Consider the following 10,728-nt stretch of genomic DNA (forward strand, 5'->3'; position numbering starts at 1 on the left):
TTGTAGACAATTAACCACAGATTACTAAAATAAGTTCTAATTTAAATAAAAAACAAACAAATTTAGACGTTCAAACTGATAAACTTTCATTTTTATTAACTTTCCTCTTCTTCTACCATCAAATGCTGCTTTCAATTGCGTATTTTAATTCAATCAAGTACTTCGTTTTTAATCACAAATAATATAATCATTAATTTATTCGCAGTATAGACTATATAGAGGAAATTAGATGTTTTATTGAATGTTATGTATTAAATGCTCAAAATAGTCATGCATATCGCGAAGCAATGTAGATGTTTAACAGTATAATAATGAGTGTCTATGATATATTTTAGTAAGCTTCCCATGAGTCCTTTCTATTTTTAATATTAAGTACCGAGGCACAGAAATATTTTTTTTTATATTTCGAGAACAGTTTTGAGACGAGCTTTGCAAAAAAAATATAAAATTTTAAAATATGTTATTTTTAATTTGTCAATAAAAATGACCAAAAAGCTCGTTTCAAAAAATTTATTTCTGTTTTTAGTCGGCCGTCCAAATGTTCAAAAACGAAGGTATTGTATGATACATTTTGTTAAAAGATATATTTTATATAGAGCTACTAAATGTCACCTTCGTAGATAAAATAATTTTGTTGTCAAAATGTGGTTTACTTAATAAGATAAATCATACAATAATTATTATTTTTAACAAGTAGACGGTTGCAATTAGAACACAGAAGTCTAGAACTTATAAAGTCGTGTACACACACAGCCACACATGTCACTTTGACGCAGCAGGAGCTAAAAGCTTAATCTGCGCAAAGATTTTTTTTAAACCGGTGCGCAATTATAATTATGAGAAATTGACGCACACTGCGATTTTTGTGAGAGTCCGGTTGAAGACTAATTGATCGCTCATTTTAGATATCGGTCCACGGTAGTTTTGAGAAACTGGTGCACTGTTTATGCGAAAACCCGGTGCAGTTTATTTAAGAAACCGGTGCATAGTTTCTTTGTAAAATTGGCGCAGTTTATCTAAGAAGCCAATGCTCTAAAAAACTAGGGTACTAATAGTTTATTTCAGAAATCAGCGCATATATCCTTGAAATCAGTACCCAATCGATTATCTAAAGAGCCTGTGTATACAGCATAGGACTAGTATACAATATACCTACAGGTCACAACTTTTATTAGTTAATAAAATACACATTTGCCCAATATCTCTCTCACATACCTGTCTACATTTTTCTGAGAAACTTGTGCACAATTGCACAAAACATAACGATTCCGCACAACGTATAAACTGTGTGTGTACTCGGCTTAAGATTTTCACACTTGGTATCCGAGGCTCTTGCAAGTAATCCTTAGATGTGTCAGTGTTGTTTAAACTGTTTAACGTAGATACATGTTGTATTTCATTATTATTATACAATATACAGCAACGGGTCCGTGCAACGTCATGCAAGGATTGATAATTTTCAAACTCATTTCATAAAACTATTCAGAGAAATCGAAATTATCGCGTCGATTAAACCCGGTAACTTAAGTTATCAGCATTGGATCTACGCACGATGTATTTATTTGGAAACACGATGTAAATTGTAAATTACACTTTACCAATAGTTAAGTGGTTTCGAGGGCGTGGGTTTTTCACTATTCGTTTATAATTTACTCTAAATTTTATATGAAGCGAAGGAAAAACAAGGTTAGCGGTAAATACTCGTGATGGCCAAAATTGTAGTAACGCCAAGATTCCTATAGGCGTTTTATGATTTTCGCTCAGTATTATTAGTGGATATGTCATGGGAGATCGAGTCATGGGCCCAGTGCGACAATTTAATATTTAGCACGTCGTTCATTTTGTTCAGAACGTCAGGTGTTCTTTAGGTATTGTTTCGTTCGTAAATGTAAACCGATATTAAACACTTCTCGCAGCGATCGGTGAGAATTATTCTTCACTATTATAGATATCATGGCGTATAGAGAAGATACGGGACATACTATCGAAAGATTCCACAAAGCGATTTTCGAATAGTTTTTATTTTACTATAATTAAACTTACAAAGTAGCTAGAACCACATATATTTCGCTATGGGAATCACGTTTTTTCTATTTACTTGGAGAATATCATGTAGTTAGGAAAGAGTTGGCAAAATTCTAATTTATCGTAAAGTCTGAGGATGTCCGTTTAGTCAGGAGACCGAGCATCATTCGAGTCGGAAATGTAATTGGTAATTATTATGATGTAACTTTGTTTATTTCGTAGTTAGGATACCGCAAACCTAATGCAGCGTGGTTTGTTTGAATTTATTTTGGATATATATTTGCTTGTGTCATTTGTGTATGTAAGTGTGTATGAGAACGATTACATGAATTCTGAAACTCTTAGGGCCTGCCCGTATTATTTTGCATTAGACTTTGAGTCGCTTTTGTTGGCCGATACGCAGAGGGTAACCACTAACCGTACATAGCTCGTATGTAACTCGAAGCATGTACTCAATATTGCAATGTATCCTAGAGAGTATACTTTTAATTTCGATTGTCCCTCTCCGTCCAGTTCGAAGCGTGTTCATATTATAACACAGGTAAAGTTTTGGTGACGTTTCTATAAATATATATCGTTGTATCGTTTGTTCGGATAATTTCATATGGCAATTATGCATTTAAACTCACATAAAACATGCTTTGTAGCATTATAAATATCTGATCGAATATTATATCGTAGAGTAACGCTGATCGACATGAGCTTATCGACTCATTCTGACACCGACATCTTAAAAACCGCACTCATTTAAATAATATCGAGTGAATTATATATTCATATAAACTTATCACTTAACCTTAAATAAGATTATAATAATGTTAAGAGCTTTTCGAGTTGTATACTTACAAATGGTGAGATCTTATGAAATAATCAGATTTTTTCGTGATAATTTATATTTAATATCCATCCAGTATTATTAGATTTATAGGTGTAATGGCCGAAGCCAACTTCTAGCTTCTATAGTGTGTTACAGTAACATAGGTTCTATAATAATTGGTTAATTTTAAGTACAAAAGTCACTAGGTCCCAAAGAATGTTGCTCCTTTCTCCATTTTATGCAATACTCATTGAGGCTATATTTTTTTAAATAATTTTTAAATATCACAAATGTCTACTATAGGTGTTTATTCTTTAAATGAATTGTACGTCAGATAACAATACCATCTAAACTTACTAAAATACTATATTAAGATCATCAAAGAATTACTGAGGAGCAACTTAAAGAGTTTTAGAATTCATTTAAACGTGCAATTTTGTTTGTGAAAATATCTAATGAATCCTATGATATATTCTATAAGAAGCACTAATTTATTTTAAGATAAATATTATTATGTTACATATTTTAATATTAATTTATATAAAACCATGTTTGCGTATTCGTTGTGTGGCATTGGTACAAGAACAATACGAACAATCAATATTCTTATTGTTGTTTACTTTAAATATATAAATTAACCATACAAGTGCCAATCATTTGATTATTATGAAATTGACACTTTGAATACATGACTTGTGGTTATCAACGATGTGCCATAGTATATTTAATAACTTTTATTTTGTTGAGTAACTTATAAGAGTGCTTAAATTTTTAAATTCTATCTATCAGATAGAATATTGTTTCTAGTTTGTATTAAGATAGGATAAGCTAACACCGAACACAGTACCTTACTGTTCTAAAAGTTTTTGTTTTAATATTTCAGTGAATTTAATTTAAAAATATGCTTTACTGCTATAGTTAATAATCAACATATTAATACACCTAACAGCACTCCTACAATAAAATAGCTGCCCAGTTTAACTATTAGACGATAGTTCACAAACTATTGAACTGTTAAAACAAAACTTTTCACATGTATACCTAGCTTCATTGTTAATAAAAATTGTCAACGTACGAATTATTAAATTTACCAGTAGTGCTAGCACGGCGACCAGCGGAAATGCGAAGTATGGACAAACTGTGGAAATAAACCTAAGGTGCCGTTCCGATCTTTTTTCGTTCCGAAAAATTCAATTAGAATGCCACTTTATGACAGACTATAGTCACAAACTGTGGAGATGAACTTAAGGTGCCGTTCCGATCTTTTTTAGTTCCGAATAATTCAATTAAAAGCCACTTTATGACAGACTATAGTTCCAAAAATTCAAATAATATCCTACATTATGACATATACTATAGTGTGTCATAAAGTGGCATTTTAATTGAATTTTTCGGAACGAAAAAAGATCGGAACGGCGCCTTAGGTTTATTTCCACAGTTTGTCCATACTTTCGCATTTCCGCTGGTCGCCGTGCTAACGCTACTGGAGTAAAATTAAGAGAAAAACTACGAAGATATATTTACATATCCATAATTTCGTAAGTTAGTGTAATTGAAATTGTATCAAAACTGTCTTAGGACAACTCGGCTGGGATAGATTTGTTTCGGACGCGATAACGCGGTGCGCTTTTGTCGTGCGAAGTAGCATTGCCATACTTACGAAATACGCAATCATTATCGAAGGTAGTGTTTATATGTCCCACACATTAGCATATATGAGGACCATATTCACATTATAGCCATGATTGCTCAGTATGTCTACACATAATATACGTCGATTAATTAATATTATCACAGAGGTCAAAGACTCTTTACAAGCGCCTATTTTTCTATCTTGAACTGACATGGAAAGGTTTAAAATTTACATTCTCGAAAACCGACGAATATTATAATCGTACTTAACATAAATAAATATATATGCTGATTGCTATTATTGGTAGTTATAAACCAATTATAGCGCAGGTGAAGGCATGTGACTTTCAAATACAATACAAAGATGTCCATGCAATGTAAGAATTATCAAAATATTTTATTACAAAAAATAAGTAATATTATAGTATGGTATATATTTAGTAAAAATACAGTATGTATGTAACAAAAATTTCAATATCAAAAAGACAAAATATAAGGTACGTCGCGAAGCTCTAAAGGTCGGCCATTAAAACCGTGCACTGCCTAAATGGGTGGGATATTAAAAACACAACCTCGATATCAAACTCGGACGAAAGTTTAATTAAACTGCAATTTGTTAACTATAAATAGAAATATGTCGCTTTCTGTGGAGAGTTTATGATGATCGAAATGAGCTGATGTTAAACGCATTTTTCTGTACAACTTTAGAATAAATTAAAAACGAGACCGTATTGAATTTTGCCTTTCGTGCAAATTACAGTAAACACCCAATTATTGTCACTAACACAATATTCCTAGAATATTCAACAAAAAATCTAAGTATGTGCAAATAAGAGTAATTCCTTTTCTGTTGTTTTTGGATTAGGTACATATTAAGATATTGGCGGATTTCTCTTTGAAATTAATGTTCTCTGTGTCTGTCCGTGGTTTTCGTGGCTCCCGCTTTTCACAATCAAACATTATGTTGTCTTGTTTGTAAGGGAAATGTTAACCACTGATGATTCGGACCTGAGACACATTTCTTTCATAGCAAAATAATTATTTTTGCGTCAAACATATTTCAATCATATGGACCTGGTAATTATTATTATTAAGTTTTGAGGCTATATTCTTATGGGAAAATGCGTTATTTTCAAATTATTGACATCAGCAACACTTCGATCGTACCGCAAGGTATGGACGACCGAACTTGCATCCAACTGTAACTATGTTAATTAATGATAATATTTATTTTAACTATATACCTTAAATGCATTATTTTTGTAATGTTTACACTATTTGGAGAGATCACGTGCGCTGCTAAGATAAACTATTATTATTTTCTAATTTCAAATTGTGACGGACGAATTAGCGTTCAGAATGTAGATCGCGCTATAGAAGTTTTTTCAGCTAGGAGCTACATACATAAGCAACCGTTAAGATAAGTGTAGAGGGCTCCCACATTGGTAATGTTGGAGACCACAAACGGAGGATTCTCCGACCGATTTTCGGTCAGGTCTAAGCTCACTGTATTTAACTAAGCGAAAGTTAACGTATAAAGCGCCTAACTGAAACAACTTCGAAAGCTCCAGCTATGTTACTTAGCGTTGATTGGTCTGCTGCAAAGCAACTTTTTAATATAAGGGTCTGTTCACACAGATTAACATTGAGTTTAAAATTAATTATTATTAAAAATCTAAAATGGTCAAAACACTGAATTTCTGAAAAATTAAAACTAAAAAATGACCATTCATAGTGAACACACAGTAAGGGTAACTGTGAATATTGTTAATTACTTTAAGATGAGGATTATTGGGAACATTTATGATATCTGTGGTCTACAATGGCCGCTTCAGCAATTCATATTATGAAACATCTTTTGAAATTTGAATCTTAAAAAATATAAATTTTTTGAAGATTTTGACATACAATCTCATAAAAACGATAAATTTTCTGACAAAATCTTAATTAAATTAATGTTTAGTCATCAAAAGATTTGCGAGCGACAATTCTGGAATTTCATAATTCATAATTTGAATTGAACGGCTATTTTAGACGATGATTTTAACGTTTGTTTGGATCTCATATCTAAGTCAATTATCCTGGTTGGTCCAGTAGGTCGTCCATATCGTTCCTGATTGGGGTGTGAATGAAGCTTATAGGTACTAACATTTTGTATTTAATTTACGACAGTGCTAAGCTGTTTACTTTTTGTCTCAGTTGTAAATGGAAAATTGTATAAATGATTCAATGAATGACTATTCGTGTTTTATTTTCGTTGTGGACGTATGGTATTTGTGTAGTATTTTTTCTGATAAAGTTACTACTATAACTGGTTTACGACAATGTCGCACCGCGACAAAAATGCTAATAAAGTCTTTGAATGTTTGAATCTGGACAAGTAAGCCGGCCCCTAGACGATCAATTGTATTGTGCAATATCACGCTTCAATTTTATTGAACAGTTTATTAGATTGAAGGCGCGCGATGTCAATATCAACCCTAGACTGTCAATAATATTACGCATTACGTGATATTGCACAATAAAATTGCTTGTCTATCGGGCGGCTGAGACGAAGTGTTGGAATACTGGAGTATCCACGCGGTATCGGAAATAATTTAAGATTGTAACCCTAATTCCACTTGCGCAATATTATCTCTCTAGTTCTTGACTTTTATCAAAAAGGCATTATATTATTTGCTTTTACGATTCTCGTAAGTTTGGAAGCTTTGGAGTTTCCTCTTGTTGTATTTTAGTAATACAAAAAAATCTAAATTTTAAAAGAGTACCTACTTACAATTTTACAAGTATCCTTGTCTTTACAGTTTGTTTATTGGTGGTTAATCCTGCCACCGGTGTTCTAGCGTTTCTAGTAGAAAGTTGGGTCAATGCGCCACAAACTGGAAAATTATAGAAATGAATGATTTATATACTTTATATTTATATATTTTTATTGTACGAACAATATAATAAAAAATACAAATATTTTAGATTTTTAAACATCATTTTACACAAAACAACTTGTTTTCCACTTCTCGGTTCAACTTTAAAAGAGAATCATGAGTATAATATATTATATATAAAGACATTATAATTTACTAGCTGTTGCCCGCGACTTCGTCCGCGTGGACTTCAGTTTATAGCGCGCGATGTCAACAAAATTGGTGTCAAAAACTTTTATTAAAATAAACCCTGGTACCCCTTATATCAAAACAGCTGTGCAGTGTGCACATAATATTTCATTTTTTAAAATTAAACTTTATATATTATGCCAAATATTAAAGCTTATTTAGCCCCCCCAATTACACAGCTTTACCCATAAACTATTTATCATTGATAGGTTTACACAGCTTTACCCATAAACTATTTATCATTGATAGGTTTAAGGTTACGTCACTGTATATAATATAAAGTACTGACTTATAATCAATAACGTAGAAAAAGAAATAACAATCGAAAAAAAATCAAAACTCGAATGTATAATGATACCACCTCTTATAGAAAGATGTTCGGCAAGCGTTAGCGATCGCGCTATGAAATTTTGTATACAGATAGTCTAAAACCTGAGAAAGGACATAGGCTACTTTTTTGACTGGAAAAAAGGGTTGTCAGGGGTTAAAAATACGAAAATTTGTTCAAATTAAGTTAATTCCAAAAATTCAGACTAGATGGCGCCGTGCGTCTCTTACATCGGTAAGACTAGATGGCGCCGTGCGTCTCTTACATCGGTAAGAGACGCACGGCGCCATCTAGTCTGAATTTTTGGAATTAACTTAATTTGAACAAATTTTCGTATTTTTACCCCCTGACAACCCTTTTTTCCAGTAAAAAAAGTAGCCTATGTCCTTTCTCAGGTTTTAGACTATCTGTATACAAAATTTCATTACAATCGGTTCGGTAGTCTTGGCGTGAAAGCGAGACAGACAGACAGAGATACTTTCGCATTTATAATATTAAGTGTAGATAAGTGAAGTGGATAACTTAGTAGATTTTATAACATAAGGGAAATTAATCATTTTTTTATCATTAATTTTATCTTACGTCTTCAAATGCCCCCCAGTGATCTAATTCGAGACACCACGACTTCGAATCAAACTCTAATTCGATTACGTTCATAATAATACATAGTAATACTTACGAATTTTCTAATGGCGATGACTTCCATTTTAAAGCACTGTTTAGATTTTCTGTATAAATAACTGTTTTCGGATTTTCACTGCAAAATTCAACCTGCAAACGAAAAACTTTTATTTTCACTTATTACACAATATCAAAAAGAACATTAGAATTCTATACTTACATTTAGATAGCCATCTTTTTTCCTCTTCTAGGATATCGGATTGCATATAGGTAACGTGGGCAAAGAATAATACAAGTATATTATATTTTTAATTTTACCTTTTTATTTTAAAAAATAATTTAGGCACCGTAAGATACAACATATTTCGATAGATATATTACTTTTACAATATCATTCCAGCCCACCTAACAATATGTTCAATTTTAAATTATATATTAAAAATAATAATATTCATTTATCTATTTATGTTATTGCTATGAAGACTATGATCAAAATATTTATATGAGAAAGCAAATATATAATTTTAGATGATTTTTCTTTTACAACATTGTTAATATACAAGTTATCACAATAATTATTCCAAGGCTACTGCGAATCTACTGAGGCAAATATAATTTGTTCTTATTGTATAATGCAAAAATATTCTGTTTACACGATTCATCGAGATATAATACGGGCAAAGAATTATGATTTCTTATAGCTTCTATAATATAATAACTTTTGATAAATACTTATTTTATGGAACACAAAGTTTTTTTCTATAAAGGCATACGAATGTGAATTACATGCACTTATTTAACAATTATTACAAGATAAAAAATATTAAACAGATAGAAAATAATAATAACAAAACAGTTGTATAAAGAACCAAATAATCATTCAAGATAAACAAAAAAGATTCTAAACATGTAAGTAGGTACTTATATGGTAAACTAGATGACGCCCGCAACTCCGTTGCGCCAAAACTCGTTTATCGCGCGGGAACCGTACATTTTTCCGGGACAAAAAGTATCCTATGCCTTTTCTCGGTACTTAAAGTATGTCCATGCTAAATTTCAGCAAAATCGGTTCAGCGGTTTGTACGTGAAGGGGTGTCAGACAGACAGACCGACTGACACACTTTCGCATTTATAATATTAGTATGGAAGTATGAATTCTTGTTAGTTTTTTCATAACAGTAAATAGTGAACCGTCACACTTTACAAAGAAATACAAAAAATATTTGAAAGTATTTTACACATCTAACTTTGTCAAGTATATTGTCTGACATTTTTGAAAATTTTGCACATATTATGTATACGCATGTTTAGCACATGCATTTTCCTTTCATACACATACAAAACGAGAGAGATAGAAAGATAAGTGCGCCTTATTATCAAACAATCACGCATCTACTATGATTCGGATAGTAATTATAGTACAGTAAATAACAAATAAAATCGGCCAAGTGCGAGTTGGACGCGCACGAAGGGTTCCGTACCACAATAGAGCAAAAATAGGCTAAAAGTTATGTTTTTTGTATGGCAGCCTCCGTTAATTATTTAATTTATTTAAATTTTACTATCAATTATTAAAGTACAAATACGACTGACTATTTTGTGAATAAATTCAAGTGCCTATGTGTTGCCGTTATTGATATCGAGCAAAAAATAGCAAGAAAATCACGATTGTTGTATGGGAGCCCCCCCCTAAAATGTTTAATTTATTTGTTTTTAGTATTTCTTGTTATAGCGGCAACAGATAAACATAATCTGTGAAAATTTGCAGAAGTCAAGCTATAGCGGTTCTTTAGTTACAGCCTGGAGACACACAGACAGATAGACGGACAGACGGACAGACATCGAAGTCTTTAGTAATAGGGTCCCGTTTTTACCCTTTGGGTACGGAACCCTTAAAAAGGCAAAATAACAATCGTACAAAAAAAGTTTAGAGTAATTAGAAAACTACATTTTATATTTAAATTTACAATAAAGGGCGAATCTTCAAAAATATCCTGTTGGATTTTAAAACAATGGAAATATTTGAATCCTCTAGCTCTATTTTTTTTTCTCTTATGTCTGTCTGATCCTTTAGATGATTTTTGGTATAAAACGCCCTATTATATTGACACTTCAAGAAACCATACTGTAGTATGTTTTCTTAATATTGAAATTCCAATAATAGGAGTCTCTGAAAGACGAGCCTTAAACTTAGA

General features: G+C 31.8%; 1 long non-coding RNA gene across 1 annotated transcript; it reads left to right on the forward strand.

Annotated features, from left to right (window-relative positions):
• Positions 1-1,597: 1,597 nt before the first annotated feature.
• LOC121738652 lies at positions 1,598-10,710 on the forward strand. The gene is made up of 3 exons (XR_006037315.1): positions 1,598-1,608; positions 7,834-7,840; positions 10,651-10,710. It is a non-coding gene; the product is annotated as an uncharacterized LOC121738652 (long non-coding RNA).
• The last annotated feature ends 18 nt before the right edge of the window (positions 10,711-10,728 follow it).

This window comes from Aricia agestis, chromosome Z, assembly GCF_905147365.1.
Source record: "Aricia agestis chromosome Z, ilAriAges1.1, whole genome shotgun sequence".
NCBI lineage: Eukaryota > Metazoa > Arthropoda > Insecta > Lepidoptera > Lycaenidae > Aricia > Aricia agestis.